General features: G+C 37.5%; 1 protein-coding gene across 4 annotated transcripts in view; it reads right to left on the reverse strand.

Annotated features, from left to right (window-relative positions):
* The window catches only part of Set2 (SET domain containing 2), a 139,916-nt gene extending 127,024 nt beyond the window's left edge, over window positions 1-12,892 (reverse strand). For 2 of the 4 annotated variants that reach the window (XM_081757930.1, XM_081757916.1), the window contains exon 1: window positions 12,734-12,892. The gene's annotated coding sequence lies outside the window, so the exon portion shown is untranslated. Of the gene's footprint in view, window positions 1-12,355; window positions 12,558-12,728 lie in introns of those variants that run through there. The other 2 variants (XM_081757922.1, XM_081757926.1) reach the window with 2 other exon arrangements.
* Between the last annotated feature and the right edge of the window lie 6,155 nt (window positions 12,893-19,047).

Here is a 19,047-nt window from a genome sequence, read left to right on the forward strand (position 1 = left end):
GCTTAAAACTGTGGACACGTCCACCCGAAATGAGATCTTTAGCTACAGTGCTATAAAGAAAGGAAGACTAATCGAAATACGCGTATCATTCGAAGTTTAACGTTTTATAATGTATATCAGGGGGAAAAAAGTACAGCAAGGTACTCCAATGATGTACTATTATGGCATTTAACACTCGTGAAGAGAGCATAACCTAAAATGTAATTTTTACCAAATTCCAATTTTAGAAGAATTATTCAGATAGAAAACGAATTCAACAACTAATTCCTACGAACAGAAACAAGTATTATGAATTAAAAATACAAACCTCGAATCGATAAAAGCTCTTCCTGCTTATACGCTACCAAGAACACACACTAACACTTTAACCAAACATGAGTTTCAGAAACGTTATGAGAAACACAAGATCTCAGAGACCCATAAGTCAATTTTGTGTTATATTTACATGGTGTATGAAAGTATAAAATAAAAAGAGCCAAATAAACTTTCATGAGCAACTAGGGGTGCCACCATTGTGTTTTAAAATTTACCACTAGGTCTCAGTGACCCATGTTTCGGTTAAAGTGTTAAAATTGCTACAAAAGGTCCAATGCGAGAACACAAAGTCTGGCGCAGTGAATTTGATTCCTGATCGCAGCCAATGTGGTTCGGATATAACGTTAAACCGTAAGTCCATAACTCATATACCTTGGTCCTTAAAAAAGGTACGATAAATTTCCGGAACATTCAAAGAACAAAGAAAAAATTACTTATAACTACTTAAAGTAGTGTGTACAGTTTATTTACCTAAAATGTGTATTTCTTAATCGAATAGATATGAGAGAGACATGGTTCTCTATAGTATTTGAACGAATACAAATAAATAATCGTATCACATTTGACTAATCACAAATAATGCAGATAACTGACACGAACTGAAGGTTTTTGGGTATACACTCCCGTTATAAAAGACAACCGAACATGTGCTTTGCTCATTAAATCACATTAACAGTCTACCGGACCAGCCTTGAGCAACATGTCGAAGCATAACAATGACTATGATCCCCCTACTTCGTTCTTCTACACAAGTATCCTTTGAATGCCGTCGGTACACTTTAGTTGAAAGGAATGCAAATCCGCATAGAATTATGTTCACATAACGAATGAAAATTAACAAAACAACAATCACTGCTAAACCACTTCATAGAAATTTGTTTCAAATTGAATAACGAATATATGTAATAACGAATATATGTATCATTTACAAGGCAGCAAGAAGGTTCACATGAACCAAAACAACTGATATTATGCCCAGCCAGATGGCGCATGTTTAATTGGGTGTTCCATAGACAGCATATCGACTTGCAAGGTCATTCATTTTCCTGGCTTTCTGGACTCGTTCTTGCTTTAGTACCCCAATTTCTTCACAATGCAATATCGAAAACAAAATGTACTTCCAACCGGGAATCGAACCCAGAAAGAAGTGCGAATTCTATTCAATTTGTATAGACGGAAATAAAAGAAATGAAAATGAAATCTTTAGTTCAATCTCACGATGGTTACGTGAGACGGATGATTAAGGCAAGTGAATGATGGAAGAACTGCTGGAATGGGAATGTGGGAGGAAACGGGAGTACCCAAGAAAACCCACTGACACGATTATGTAACTTGGCCGGGGATTAACTTAAGGACCCCACGCACCAGGTGGAAATATGTGAAAATTAAAATGCTTACGATTCAACGATTTAAAAAAAATCTACCTTTTGATATACAAAGAGAAAAAATACACGACTGGAACGAGATTCTACTGGGTCTCAGCTTACACTGTCGATGCACTAACCACTACGCTCCCTAACAACCATACATTCTTTCACTCTTGATATAATATAAAACAGATTTTTTTCTCAATTTATCAAATATACACAATTTCTTTTCTTCTAAGAAAGCGGCCACCACTCATTTCCTTTCTTCCTTCGCAGACTATCTATTTACACTCAGTACTAACGTCCACTGACACAGCATAATAAATGTTGAGAAAAGTGCAGAGGCTAACAAGTTTACTTCACGCGAAACCTATGATAATCTTTTATAATGTTGAAAACACTCGCTAATTACAAACGGAAAATGAAATTAAATTTCTATTTTAACGTCTTACGATTATGCACTCAGGCTAAGGGAGACAGTGGTCATAATAAATGAAATGGTGGAATGAAGAAAATGGAAGGAAACCGCGAGGAAACCCATGCATACGGTGTTTGTCCACCATGAAGACCACTTGACACGAGTTGGAATCGAACCAGGAACCCCACGTATCAGAGGTGAGCGCTCTGACAAAAGTCATCGCGGTCCCCAATTATAAACAGAAAGCACAGTTATTGTTCCTCAAGACTCAGTACGCTAACACGTGGAACACAAGACCCCAAAATCAATGTTAACTACTTTCAGGATACGTTATGGCAATTGAGGGTTCTATTAGAAGTACAAACTCTGAATCTTATATGCATGTCCCGCTATTCCTTGTTTTGACTAATAAAGTTCAGGCAAATCTAAATTTTAGTAGTTCAGCACACAAGAAACCTGCCGGATTCGTAAGGTAACTTGTATTTTTTTACTCTAATCCTAAAATTAACTACAGTCTAGCGTGAAGAAACGGAAAGATACTAAATATATTCTTCAATCAATCATACGAGATTGGTTGATCATTAAAAATCAAGCAGATGGGAAAAGCGTAGATAAAATTTAGCTTAGGGAAAATAAAATAGTGTCTCCCTCACAATCAAACTACGTATTTGGTTTTCAGATGTATCATCCAACGAATTCAAAAAGAAAGCTACATTATATTGCCAATCTATTGACTGTATGTACACTCATGTCCAAAATTATTGCCGCATGTCTATGAATATGCTGTTGTGGAAATATAATTTGATAACGAATTCGCCCGGTATTTCCTATAATGTTAGTATGTGTGTAATCGGCAAAGACATGTATGTGGCAAATTTCATGTCAAAAGAGAAATAAAACATTCTTGTCCATTTAGCAACATTTTGTTTTACTCATTCTAATTTTCGTATTTATAATTATTTTCCTATGAAATTTATCACAAATATACATTTCCCGACTATACACATAGTATCAGTATTAAAATACCCTGCAAAATCATTATCAAATTATAGTCTTACAAGAAAGCAGTTGTAGATATGCGACAATCATTTTGGACCTGAGTGCTCATCTCACTTTAACGTAACATTTCCTACTTGCTAAAACATATTAATGTAAAATGCAGCCTACGACTTGCAAAACCAAAGATCATCGCTGCACAAGCAAAAACTACTTTGTTGTTAGCCATAAGCTGAAGATTTTGCTTTATATTTTTAACTCAACTTCCTCATGGGTTACCCCTAAGGAACAGTCCAAAAGACTTCCTAACCAGGACACTAAGCATCCCGTGCACACTTTCCGTGCGAGTGACTTGTTCTGTTTGACTGAGGTTTTCGCTTTATTATTCGTATACAGGGTGTTTCAAAACAACGCCGACAACGTTTGGGAGGTGATTCTGACACCAAGGTAAGACGAAAAGTATACACCATTCTGGGTGCTCAAATGCTTCCTTTCGGAGTTATAGGCTGCCGAAAACATGAGAAACTAATATGTGCCCTATCCAAATAACCAAGTTTCAAAATCCTGCGGTACTTCTGCAACAATTTTTATAGAGACAGTTGGAGAGTGCTTGAAATTATATGAACGTAGGCAAACTCTCTCTATAAAAATTGCTTCGTGAGTGCCTTAGGATTCTGAAACATGTATTTTTGGATAGGGCACCTATTAATTCCTAAGTGAAGTCTTGACCCGACTACGGTAGGTCCCATAGTTTTGGAGCAATGGACCTTTTAAAGTTCATTTTTTCATGTTTTCGACAGCCTATAAGTCCGAAAGGTAGCATTTGTGCACCCAGGATGGTCTATACTTTTTGTCTTATCTTGGTGTCAGGAATCACCTCCCAAACGTTGTCGGTGTTGTTTTGAAACACCTTGTATATCTAGGTAATATTTAATGATACATACCTACAATTAAGTCCCACATAAGTACATTTTTTCAATCACCCGTCAATTCGTCTCTTGAATGTAAGTAATATTCCCCTAAGCTTGGTTTTCGAAAACTTCTGCCACTGTCCTCCATGAGGTGTTAACCGTCAGCTCTTACAAAGCTTTTCACAAATTTGTAACAAGCACTATCGGTCATTAATTACAGTTTTATTTTACATAAGATAATAATAATAATAATCGCAAATACAAAATTAATGTGCTAACAATAGTGAACTTCAACTCCGTTTACGTTCTCGGAAATTAAGAAAACCCATTGATTTTGATAACACCTCAACAGGGTATCATCACGAATAGACCCCGAATACGCATGTGGTGATCACTCGGCTACAAGGATGCCTGAATTAACTACATTTAACAAAATTATACCCGAAGGACGTATACATAAAAATATTCGTATTACAAAAGCTATTTGAGAAAATGCAAACCATCAGCTCCTTTTCTCAAATTCTAATTTTTCTACAGGTGAAATTACAATGAGTTTCAAACAGAAAATGTACAAACCGTGCCGAGGATCGAACCTGGGTCACCAGCTTACCATGTAAGTATATCAATGTGACCGTTTTAAGCTTACTATATGTTTAATAAAAGATACTGACGAAGAGAGAATTTATATTTGTGTAATAATAATAAATTAAAGAACCTCTGGCCAATAGAGTCATAAATAATATTTTCTACGATGGACACACTTGCGTGTACGACAAGCATTTCTTTCCCTTTCAACTCTGTTAACAACCCGAACAATACTTTGCGCACTTCTTTCCTCTCTAACTATAGTTCAAAAAAATACTATATATAAAACTTTAATCAAAGATACTGAACCTGCTTATGCAAGAATGCAGAGCAAATTATCTTATTCATCATGCATACAGCAGGACCAAATTTTTAGATGAGACTAGTTGAAAGGCAATACAAATAAGAATTTAACCCTTCTTTACCCCCCTATAAAAAAAAAAAATCTGCATCCCGTACCACACATTAGAAATATTCTTTTCCTGTAGTGAGAGTTCTATTTTTATTACTATTATTTTACCTAAAACCAATCACCAAAAAATAACACTCAATAGATGAAGGCAGTAATGATTCAGTTACATTGGAATATTAAATACGATAATGTGCACTGGTAATCAAAATGATACGATTGAATATAAAGGAACACTTTACATGATTAGGAATTAAGATACATCTATGGCTGTTAGTCCGTTACGTATGAGGGATGACGTACCCTGGCTATCACACAATCTGAGGAAAAGAAGAAAGGAATGGGAAAGGAAATGGCCTCGGACCATTTACTTAGGTATCATCCCGGCAGTTGCCTCGTGTGAATAAGGAAAACCTCACTCAGGATGGCTGGCCTGAAAAACTGTTATACTTTCTTCGACCGAGTGACTTGACATGTTTTATATGCAGCTTTGGATCAACCTGAAAATCCTATAATTCTGGTTCACCCATTGAAACACCCAAGCCCATGAAATTTCGATAGGTGTGAATATAAATTTTGTTCGTTGTTCCACCAACTATTGGAATTGCATGGGTCAGTTTCCTTTTTTCTCACACCGAAATCCGTAACACAACCAGATTTGTGCCAAGGGCCAGTGATGTAGTTCTGCAACCCAGCCCTCATTTTAGACGAGATAATATAGTGGCTTACGGTTTACACTGTAACGACTGATCCTTCATGATGAACTATGCATCCCATGCTCGAAGCCCAACTGAACCAAAGCTCCCATTCTTCATAATCCCTGAGATGAATAAGCAAGCAAAACACAAAAATTCAACTCAAAAGTAAAATGTTCTAATCTCATTATGTAAGCTAGGAATGGCTACTAAAACCAATTATCCTTTAAAATAAACTAGGATCGCTTATGGCGGCCGCAGTGGCTCAGTGGTAGTGCGTTCAACTCTGGTGTATGAGGCTCAGTTCGATCCCAGCTCGCGCCAAGCGAGACTTGTGGTAGACAAACACCACGTGTTTCGGTTTTCTGGGGTTCTCCCGTTTTCTCCCCTTTTCATTCCACCATTTCATTCATATATCATCACGTCTCGTTTAGCCTAGCCAGCATAAGCGTTGGACGTAAAGCTTAAAGCATTCATTTCACCCATATATAGGACTGCTTATGAATGCAAGGTGTTACTCTCTTCCAACAGTTTAAATTTATCCCTATTAAGTGTGAATAATTGGATATCATACACGCAATAATAAATATAGGTAAATTCTCATTATAAAGAATCATTATTAGAATTGAGTTCAGTGTCTCCCTTAAAAGTCTAAGGAATTTACGCTAAGCACCAAGCACAATTCCTATCGTCCTGATTTATTTTAATGAATTCATTAAATTTCAAGCCGATCGAAATCAGAACCCTCATGAATCGAGTTGATTTTAAGTTTAACGTCCCTTTCAGCAGAGAGGCTATATGAGACGGGATCTACTGATTAACGTGGAATCCGAACCACATAAGCTCCCACCGGGAATCGAACCCGGGTCTCCCACCTCATGAATCGAGTCTGGGGACGCACAATCCTATTGCGCCTACCTAATCCCGTTCTCAATTAATATTTAAATAACAAATTACTCCTCTGGTTAATTCGTTTTTCAGAATATTTATCGATGTACTAGTGGTTTTATTATTATTATTATTATTATTATTATTATTATTTGCATCCTTATGCAACACCGAGGCCATGAAGGAGGAACCTATTAATGTGGGCTTCGAACCATGATTGAAGCTTGAATCCGATGCAATTGGCGGGTACATAGACTATCAAGTAAAATCAATTCTCACAGTGTAGACCATTCCCCACCATACTATTTCGCCTACAGAAGAGTAATTATAGCACCTCGCCATCAGCCTCGTCAATATCTACATTAAATCAATAGTTTAGTGCCCCGTAAACACGCTGTGTAGGCCAAAGAACACGACTGATTTTCACATATAAATCATAATGGATAAATTAGTAATATGAATTACGCCTCGTTCAGTAGCGAGGCTATATGTGACGTGGACTTACTAAGTACAGTAACGTGGAATCCGAACCACACGAGCTTTCACCGGGAATCGAAAATTAGTAACATGACGCTGTCCAATACAAACATACATACCATGAGACTGAATAACAAGACTTTTCAAAGATGTGTGCGTTCTACCACTGAGCCAATGTGACCCTCAAACTAAAATGAGACAAGATGTTACTAGTCTGAAATATTATTTTAACGCCATGTTTTACAATATACTTAAATACTGTAATTTATACCAAGTATTCCAGAATCAAATTACTTATTTAGTTTCAAAAAACATCGCACAATAATATTCTTTATTTCCTTTAAAGAACGGCTGCACACAGGTGCCAGTGCATCGTTCTCCGTGTGCCAGCATAGAATTTAAAATATATATATAGTCTAACAATAGATAAAAAATCTAAGTTTTACGTCCCACGATTATGCCGGTTAGGCTAAAGGAGACGGTGATTATGAGAGATGAGTGAAATGAAGAAAGTGGGAGGAAATGGGAGAACCCCGAGAAAACCCACGAACCCCAAGCACCGGAGGTGAACGCTCTACCACTGAGTAACAATAGATAAAGAAGCCTAAATGAGAAATATGTGTGTTCAATGTGTATGAAGTCAAATTCGTTTCACAGTGATGCAGGAAAGAACGTTCCATTTCACGTGTATACGATAGACACGATCTGCTTATTTAGAAAAAAGAAAATTTTTCCGCAATTCATTTGAAATAGTTACGTCTATGTCTTAAGGTACTATTACTGCTAAGGAAGTTAAAAAAAAAAAAAAAAGCTCGCGTCTACCTAGGTACTAATACTAGTCTCGTACAATCTTCAAGGGCCTCCCCACCTATTTTTTAAATATTTTTTAAATAAAAAGTAACAACAAACTTCTACGAACAGTCTACAGTCAATTCATTCGGTCAGACATGCAACAAAATAAATGCAAGTTCTGAAAAAAAATCAACACTGTATGTCACAGAAGAACAGCCACACTACAAACACATTCCATACATAGTTCATGTCCAATATTTCTGATGAAACAGTCCATAGCGGTACTACAAATTCATAATGAATATTTTTTAACGCAAAACTTGTGTTGGGCGTCGACAGCATCAGAACGTCAAAATCACGATTATCGATCAAAGAAAATTACTCAGTAAATTTCTTTTAAAAGGGACTAGATTATGCAATACTAAGCAGTCGTGTCAGTGAGTTTTCTCGGAGTTCTCTCGTTTCCTTGCACACGCATATTCTACAAACTTTCATTATCATCCTTCACCTCAAAGGACATAATCGTGGGATGTTAAATTCACAATTTCATTTTCTCAACGAGCAAGTACACCATCTCATACTGCTTGCAACTGAAAAAGTGAGCTTACACTCCGATCAACAATGTCCCTCTTTGGGATGTCACGCAAAAAATAAATCTAAAGCATGTAGGACCTCACCTTATTTTTTTTTTTCCTTTTCCTTTTTAGTTTAACTTGCATACATTTATACCCTTTGCGCTAAAGAGGACTGATGGTCAATGAAATACAATGGTTGGGATATTATTATTTTCGCGCCCTCCCCCAACAGAAATCGAACCCGGAACCAAGTGAATCAAAACGCGCACATGCTAGCTACTAGATTAGAAGGGAGGGCACCTAACTTAAGGACTGTGTGTTTTGGCTGCGAAAAACAATTCTGAAAATGGAAATATTTTTGAAACAGTTTCTACGTGGGGGGGGGGAATACTAGAAATGCTTTTTTATTCCACAACAATCTTAACCAAATCTTTTAGGAGAATAAAAACTTTTCCATACCAGACGCTATTACTCGAGAAAAGAAAAAAAATGAAATATTTGAGCTTCACGTCCAACGTTTATGCCGGTGAGGCTAAAGGAGACGGTGAAGATGAGAAATGAATGAAATGGTGGAATGAAGAAAGTGGAAGGAAACGGGAGAGCCCCAAGAAAACCAACGAGCACGACGTTTGTCCACCACAAAGTCAACATGGCGCGAGCTGGGATTGAACCAGGGACCCCAAGCACCGGAAATGAACGCTCTACCACTGAGCTAACGCGCCCCCCCAATATTGCTCGAATATACCTATACTATTATCACAAAACTTTAAATATGCACACAGGAATAGCAGAAAGAATACTTATATATATATATATATATATATACACTTTATATAGGGACGCGGTGGCTGTGGTAGAGCGTTACCTCCGGTGCTTGCAGCACCTGGTTCGATCCCAGCTCGCGCCGTGTGGACTTTGTGGTGGACAAACACCGTGCTCGTGGGTTTTTTTCGGGGTTCTCCGTTTCCTCCCACTTTCTTCATTCCACCATTTCACTCATCTCTCATCATCACCGTCTCTTTTAGCCTAACCGGCATAACCGTGGCACGTAAAACTTAAAAGATTTCATTTCATTTCATATATATATATACATTTATTGGAGCTCAAAAAATTACACTAGGTAAGGCTTTACTTTATACAATTCATTCAATTACTCGATTCCTCTTAATCCACCTTAAATCACCAAGCAGTGATTTCCTCTAGTGCGAATACAAAAGTACTAATCATGGGAATGAATTGCCTGAAGTAAAATCTTACCTTCTACAAATTTCTGTGTGTGACTTCTTCTAGAAAATACTAATTGGTGAAACTAATTTCAATTTGTAGACATGTACCACAAAACCTCAAGTAAGATGTAGAAGAACAGTTCGTCGAACGTAGGTATTCTTAAATATTCCTTATATATTCGTTTTCTGCAATACGTAATGTAAGTAATAAAATAGGGGTCAAGTTCCGCTAAGCCCCTCCGACGTTGAAAATTTGTAAAATTTACCGGGACGAATTGGTGACCGTGGTTGTTGTAGTGTCGTAGAATAAAAAGTTACAAATTAGTATTTATTTATGAATACTAGTGAGAGTGAAGACAGATCTATTTTGCTACGGCGGGCGTTAGGTGGAAGGTTTTCCCATTCTGAAAGGAGTATCTTCAGAAAATTATGAACATCCCCAGTCTGTGTCTTTGTGCAGTTCAATGCCAACAACGAAGGAAAATCTGCTAAATTGTGCGAAAGACACGGATTCATCAATGTAAGGACGCGAAGTGTATGAAAGATGTTAAGATATGGAAATAAGAAGTTTTCAAATGCAATGCAATAGCTAACGGTGTGAGATATTACTAGGGAAAAGTGGCAAGAAAGGGAACAGTTTTCGAGTGTGCTCGATTATCACTGAAAAAGGTGCTGTATGTTATTCCATGAGGAAGATATGATGAAGTAATGCTATATGAAGGGAGTGCACAAAGTGATTATAGAAGCGTCCCAAAGCCGTACCACATGCAAGGATTGTGCTTGTACGTCATATGAAGTGTTTCTCCAATATCTTCGTGTATGCGAACACTAACCATCGCTGACGCGCCTGTTCCCTATAAACGTAACCAATCGCTACCGCTCCTACCATAATTCTGTTAGACAGCACTCGTGGGTTTTAGTGATCACATAGCCCAAGTTATATGGTGACTTTACACTGATTCGTGTTTTATACTTAGCCCTCCTAAAGCCAATCTGCATCCAGTAATGCAACACCTACGTAAGGGAAGATAATATTGCGTGCCCACTTAAAATTGGATAGTACCGTGAACGAAACGTAATGGAACCTATCAACCACAACTGAAATTGCCTTCGGCAGGTGATTTGCAATTTTTGATCAGTTACTTCCGTTCATTAGCTGGCGAGGCTTAACAGAAGAAATGCCTAAAACAGGAATAGGGTCAACGAGCTGCTTTTTAAATCTTAACGTGATACCGGGTGAGGAAAAATCCTTTCAATATTTCGGTTTTGTTTCAAACCAAAAATAATCATCAGAATGTGTTCTCTTCCACGTATTTAGGTTATCGGTTTGGAATTCAAAATTATAATACTGAAAACAGTAGGTAACCGTTTCAATAACAAACAAACAAGAAAACGAAATTTCTGTTGCATACCTACACACATATTACACTGACTCACCTACAACACCAGATTAATCAATGAAATCATAAGTTATTCCCGTACACTTTACCTCAGACATGAATTAACCCAGAATCAAGAAGGATCCATTACAACTCTGACGTCATAAAAACAAATGACTGCATTAATTTAAAAAAAAAAATGGGGGAGGTGGAAGAATAAACAGCAACAAACGACAATCGAGCCGTTGACTTTCCTCCAAACCAAAGCAAAAGTTGCAATCACAACGCAAAATGCACACAATACATTTCATTTATTAGTAAAATAGAATTAACCCCAGATTATTGGAACATTCAATGGAAGATTCTTCAACAACTTATTTAAAAAAAAAAAAAAGCCACAAAGGGAACTAGAACTACAAAAAAATATATCATAGACTTTTTCACTCGATCTGGGAAGCTTACCTCCTAGCCCTTGTACTTCGAAGACAAATATAGGTGGAAATATTAACTGATGAACTATTGACACACGTCCCTGCCGGCTACACCACGTGAAATAGCTAACTTTTCACTTTTTGCAACATCTCAACTGGGTGAAACCAAGATAATAATCAATGTTACTATTTATACTACTATCTAAATACATATTTTCCGCCTTCACTGGACATTTGACGATAAAATTTACCCGATATTCGAATTACAGCATCTAGAAAATCCACTTAAAATTAATAACATGTTATTACTGGAATACGGCAATTGATCTCCAGAATAATATGAACATCCACCTTTGTATCAACTGCGTGTACATTGTACCACATTCGAACGGATGACGCATCACCCTTCATACGATATCAGCATTCATACAGGGAACTACAATTACAATAGCGTTCATTACTGACAATGAATCGATCCACTGTTCCGTTTAAAAATGCTTCTGTACCGGTATAATGTCTCACCACCTGAACCATTATCTTCGTACGCCATTTACGTAAAAAATGCTAGTCTTTCATCTCGCAAATACCAAGTTGGCGCCAGGGTTGTATTTATCCGCTTCCAGAATACTTAACACTGTCATTGTGCCAGGTATTGTCTCGGTCATTTGATTATACTATTATTGCTCCAAAAGGTATGTCATGAAAATGCCGGTTTTGATCTCAAAATGAACACCAAAATTCTACCTATAACTTCAGACATTTAGAGTGAGACCCATCGACAAAAAACGATTAATCACCAGAGATAAACATACGCCGAATAGGTGTTAGAAAAAAAAGGGGGGAAATGGCTACGTATTCTCACTACAAACATAAGATACTACAGTAACTTACAGGAAGTTTTATATTCATCTGTACACCGTCAACCCAAGATGCACAATGGTACAGATAAATCCATTCCGAACTAGGCACTACATAATGTAGCTAAAACAAGTAGCAAGCTAACACACCCTCCAAAGTTAATAAGCTAATACACGGAGATATAACGTAAGATGACACAATTCCGACTGATTATCATGAGTAAATATACACTTTTAACACAAAATTCTTCAAAAACATGTGGCTGAAGGGCTTCTAACGCGCCATGTTTCGTTCTATCAATTTTCATTACATGGCGAGTTCACAAATATCTTGTTCAAAGAAAAACAACGTCAACTACATGCAAGAAAAGTACCTCTTCAGCCAAAATAGTTGAAACAAACCATACCTCACCTTAACGTGATATTATGCACGATTACAAAATACTCCATTATGAATAATAAATCTTTTTTTATCTTCTATAGTCCATTCTAAATAACATACTAAGACGCTTCGCTTTCTCCGCCATCTATGAAACAAAAATATTTTACTTGGTTGAAGAACATCTCTAAGAGTTCATCATTTCTCCGTCAGGTGGCAGCATCTAGCAACAACATCCAATTCTCCAACTACCTATAAGCTTCCTAGACTACCTGGCATAACTCAATGAAGTGGTCACCATTGACCCCATCATATAACGGTTTGCGTCAACGCAAGATATATCTCCCTTTTAGTTTGCGATAATAATGATATAAGATTTTTGCAAGTTTTGCTGTAGTTCCGCAAATTCTTGCGAAGGTTGGTGCGGAATAAGGATCCATATGCAACTTCAAATGTACTAGGAAATATAATACATAAAAATATCTAAAGTACTTATTTAATAACAAAACAGAAAATGCTATAGGTTAAGTTTAAAACATCACAATTTGGGAAATATACGATCAGAATCAAATTTATGCAGGTGATACAAATAAATATATAATAAGGGAGAAAATTATATACAGAAAAACTTGTTGAAAGTGGAATGTAAATATGGCGGAAACTTGCCCATTGAGAACAAATTCTATGGCCTCAGAAAAAAAAGTGTGTAATGTTAGAACGCAATAACTGAAGAATTCAGTAGGAAGTACGTGCATTATATGGATTTTTTTTTTTTTTTAGAATAATCCAGAATTGAGAAATCATTTTTAGTATACTCCAGTGCTTTTACCGCTTTCAACTTATTCGCCTGCTCCACTCTGTTACAGTACACATCTTTTGACAGGGTTCAAATAATGGCGCCTCGACAGACAGTCAAGAGGCAGGGAATAATGTCCAAACACCAGTCTTTTTCGCTCTGTCAATACTGGGTGCCTTTGTGTTTAATACTCCAAAATAATGTTAGAGAGTAGAAGAGAATAAATACGTCTAAACTCTTGAAGAATATTTCTATTACGTATACTGATCCTACAACGCAATCCATTGACATTTTTTACATCTTTTAAGGAAAATACTTGGGCTCGAACGGGTAAATACGCTTAAAAAGGAAAGCATGTGTAATGTTACCATCCTGGAAGCAAACAGTGATATATGTTTTTCTGCAAGATGTTGTAAATGTCCGCAAGAGCACGGCAAAGTAAAGTACGTGCCATAAATACCGAGCGTTTATACTGCCTGACCCCGCGCTATTTTTTTGCAGAAAAGGGTTGGGTGAATAGAAAAATCGGTAAGCACGTATCCCATTATTTTTAGGGGCACACATTTTGAATGAAAAAGTTGTGTCCCAGAGTCCCTCGGAGGGTCTCACACAGAGTCCAACCAAATTTTTTTTAAATAGTAAGGGGTCAAGTAGTATATCGTTAGAAAGGTATTGTGAAAATAAACCAGGTCAAGCAAGTCCCAAGTTTCTACGCTCACCCAGTACAAAATGGAGACAGTCAAAATGTAAACACAGTTGTTATAAAAGAGTCTATGATCGCCATTTTTCATATAGTGCGCATACAGACTCGGGACTTGCTGCAGCTTGTTTCTTTTCACAATACCTTTCAAACGATATACTACATCACCCACTTTACCATTTGAAAATTGTAAGATTCACGGCCTACGGTGGCCCCTGGGGCAATACGTTTTTATTTAACATATGTGCCCTGAAAAATAATGGGATACTTGTGCGCCGATATTTCAATCCACCCAAACGTTTCCACAAATATAGCCCTGAGACAGACTTTATAGACGCCCTGTAATTATGGCACGTGCTCTACTTTGCCGTGCTCTTGCGGACGTTTACAGCATCTTACAGAAAAACGGACATCAGTTTGCTCCCGGACTGCTAACGTTACACATGCTTTCCTTTTTGTGCGTATTTACCCGTTCGGGCTCAAGTTTGAAGATCTAGAGAAACGAGTGAACGATACTAATTTCTTTTCTGTTCTGGCGGACGAGACCACCGATGTGTCTGGCATTAAGCATTTTGTGTTGTGTGCGAGGTACGTTGCGGAGACAGAAGATGGCTGCACATTACACGAAGACTTTTTTATGTTTGTTCCCGTTACAGATATAACTGGGGCGGGATTAGCCCAGACAATTCTAAGCACCTTGTCAGATTTAAATATAGACACCAGCCGACTGCGTGGACAAGGCTACGATTGAGCTAGTTCCATGAGTGGACGCTTCAAAGGCGTCCAAGCAGAGATAAAGAAAATATGTCCTACTGCGGCTAACGTGCACTGTGCCAATCATGTTTTGAATCTGGTGTTTTCAACTGCCTGTTCAGTAACATCCGTTCGAAATTGTCTTGGAGTTGTAAGAGAGACAATAAATTTTGTTTCCCTCCTCGTCCAAGAGACAAGAGCTGTTAAAAGAAGTAATCAAAAACAGTAGTAACGAGAGAACGGGAATATTGCGTAGTTTGTGCGAGACAAGGTGGATGGAGAGGCATGAGGCTTTATCAACATTTGTCTGATTGTTTTGTGCAATAGTGCAATCGTTGGGGAAAATAAGTGAAACTTTTCACCCGGTTGCCTCAAGTAAAGCACATCAGTTGCTGTGCTCCCTTCAGCGAGCTGATTGTGTTGTTAGTCTTCTGGTGTGTGAGAAACTATTCTCAATAACGTATCCACTATCACAGGCCTTGCAATCTGCAACTTGTGACCTACTCCAATGTTGGCCAGATAGAGGCACGACCTTGGGTATGAAATCCATCATGGTTCGCGTTTTCTCTTGACCGCACACAATCTTCATTCCACCTCTTCCCAATCATGCAGTCATTTCCTAGGGGTAAGTACTTGTGCGATGTTGCTACGCTGCATTCTGAAATACAGTAATGGATCACTACATCTTACTTCACGTTCGGACCTATAACATAGCAACAGAGTTACGAGTTGTACATTACCACATGATTTACACAGATATGCAAGATTACACATGTAAAATTTCATCGCTCTACGATATGTGGAAGTGTGTCAGGGTAAAATTTTCTCGCACACCTCTCGTTAGACGGAAAAATCAAAGCAACCACACATGAACAAATTACTCAGAAACTATTGATTTGCGACCCCCGGTTCATATAGATGAAAATGTTCCAAAGTACTAGTAGAATATCCACTTACAAGGAATGCATTGAATTACCAGTCACCCTATATATATATATATATATATATATATATATATATATATATATATATATATATATATATATATATATATATATATATATATATATATATATATATATATACAGGGCCGGATTTAGCGGGGTTCACCGGAGCACGTGCACCCCCCTCCGTTGTGAATATACATTATCTAAAATGAGAAGTTAGGAGTGAAAATAGCAATACTTTTCGAAAATGTCAAGTCATGTTTCCGTTTCGGGCTTAAACGAAAGCGAAGTTTTGCAAAAACTATAGTTTAAGTCAGTTTTCTGAAGGTTGAAGTTAAAGGATTTACCGACAACAAACACTTAGCATTTCCAGGAAAATTCCTCATACACACCACAGATGGCTAAAGCCATTTGAAAAAATTAAATTTAATTCAAATGTACTGACAGTTATTGGTTCACCCCCCGTCAAAAAATCCTGGATCCGGTCATATATATATATATATATATATATATATATATATATATATATATATATATATATATATATATATATATGTGTGTGTGTGTGTGTGTGTGTGTGTGTGTGTGCGTGTGCCATACTTGCATATCTGAATTCATGTCCAACACAATATGTTGTATTCAATTTTGCCTCAAAATTTTCAGCCCCCCATTGAAAATTTCTGGATACGCGCCTGACAACTGCCGTTTCTGTAGTCTCATCCGTTGCAGTTCTTGGGCGTCCACTGTGTTGTTTGTCGTATACAGATCCAGACACTTGAAATTTCTGCAAAATACGAGACACTGTGGTATGGTCCCTCTCTGGATGCCGGACATTGAATTCATCAGCGATATCTCTGGTACTGCGTTCCTCACTGACGAGAGCAATTTGAATCCTTTCTTGGCGGGTGAGAGCCATGTTACATCACCTGAAACGACAAATCAAAATCCATTACATGATGCAATATGCAATGTTTACTTTACAATTTTTTATATTACTGAATAATATTAGGTGAAAAGTAACTTCAGATTCGTATTTCTGGTGAAATTCTAGTCTAAAATCATGTGTCGTACCACCTTAATATTTGAAATATTGGATCTCAATTCAAAATGGCGGATTTCAAGATGGCTAATGGCGGATTTCAAATGGCCCAATCTGGCGCACCTCTACTATAATTACTTACACTGAAAGTTTCATCATCTTTCCTCAAACCGTTTCAAAATTAAAAGGGTGGTGCTGGACTTTTGCCTCACCCTGTAAGTTAAGTTGAGAAAGTCCATGAGATGACCAAGTGTAAAGTAGGTTTGAAATTTAATAAATCATGTATGAACCGTGCATGAGAATTTTTACTTTAGAACCACACCAACATTTCAAGTAGCGCCCCCTACATCTGTATTATATACCTGCTGCTCACTATCTATACTCCTGCCCTACACTAGCTGGTGGGTCACGAAATCAAATCCTCTTCAAATGGTCTTCACTGCAGCGAAATTAAACTACCGCTAAGTTTAGAGTTTTACTGTAATATTTTCAAAGGAACTGTAGATAGATTTAGCATTTTTTGCGGGTTCTGTAAATAGCGGCATACCAAAAGCAGATAGGTGAATTGTGGTAAAGGTATCACATGCAAAATCATATTGTCTAGTTCACTACGTTTCGGCTTTTCGAATATTTTTATTTGTTTTGAAGTAATTACAGAAATATTCTAAAATTAGCGGTAGTTTAATTTCGTTGTAGTGAATACCCGTAAGCTTTGCTTTCATGACGTGCAGGCACGTGCAATGAATGCACACGTAGTATGCTCAATGTTTTTCGATTTTGTTCATAGAAGCGCACGTGTGATGCACTAGGTAACTTAGAACTGGGTGGTGGGTGAAAAATATTCCGTGGTATCGTTCTGATAACAAAATAATCATGGCATACGTCGAAGAGCTATACTCATTATTGCTGTAATATGTTATTTCAAAGCGCCGGAAGTATAGGCTAGAAAACGTAGCAGGTTCAGTATATTTAGTAGCTTTGACTGGAGCACAATGATTACAGAATCTCTTCTGTGATGAAAATATAAATGCCAAGATTCTTTTTTGAGTATTGCAGAATGTCCCCTAACAAACTTCACGAGTTCTTTGCCTTGGGAGCCTATTTTTGAAAACCATGGCAAAACATTCTTTGATCGTTGGGCTTAAATATGAGCTACAAACCAGTCAAGAATTTGTCATTGTCATTCTGACAGAAGTAATTCACTCCAGGGGCCTCCTTCTCAAAGAAATATGTTTTTCTAACCCACAAAATATCATGAAGTACGAATTCTAGAGAAATAGTAAAAGTCATTTCTTAATACTAATGTTAATACCTCTAATTTGTTACAACGGCGCCGACTTTCCAAAATATATATGGGTGCATATCAATGGTGGGACGTGTTAGCCTATAAGTTTCCAGGAATCTTGATATTTGATCGATTTATTTTTAGTTAAAATATTTTATGAACACTGTCATAAGGGCTTTGCTGTGATAAAGTAAAATATACCGGTATTATAAGGATAAATTTGGGCTGCCATAGCTCAATCGGTAACACGGCTGACTTAAACGCAAGAGAAACGGGTTCAAACCTGGATCCAAACTAAAAGACTTATGGGTGCGGCGCACCCACAAGATTATTCGTGTGGGTGCCGGAGCCCCGGAGCATCTACGTAGTCGGCGCGCATGATTTGTTATAATTTCATGGTATATACAACTGTACAATATTTGATTTTGAATAATTTCGCACTAGTATTACAAGACTAGTAATTTTGAGATACAGGCCCCAGTCATTAGTGGTGGGAGCCAGGCCCGTATCCAGGGAGTCTAAGGGGCCGCCCCCCTAAATTTTGGCTGGTCCCCTCTAAAATTTTCACGGTAGGCTGGCAAATGAACTATAATATGGTGATGAACTATAATATGGTTGGATCGGGCCCCCCTACATTTTTGGACTGGCTACAGGGCTGGTGTGAGCTATAAAAAACTTCTTATATGGCTACTTCTGTCAGACGACGATAATATCTTAGCAAAAAGTAAACAAAAAATATTGGACATCTAGATGAGTAAAAGCACTACTAGGTCCGGAACTAGAGTTTGTGTTACCCGGAGCAAGATCGAAATTCAGAACCCCTCTCC

The sequence above is a fragment of the Thermobia domestica genome, chromosome 1 (genome assembly GCF_964235325.1).
Source record: "Thermobia domestica chromosome 1, izTheDome1.hap1.1, whole genome shotgun sequence".
NCBI classification, from domain to species: domain Eukaryota; kingdom Metazoa; phylum Arthropoda; class Insecta; order Zygentoma; family Lepismatidae; genus Thermobia; species Thermobia domestica.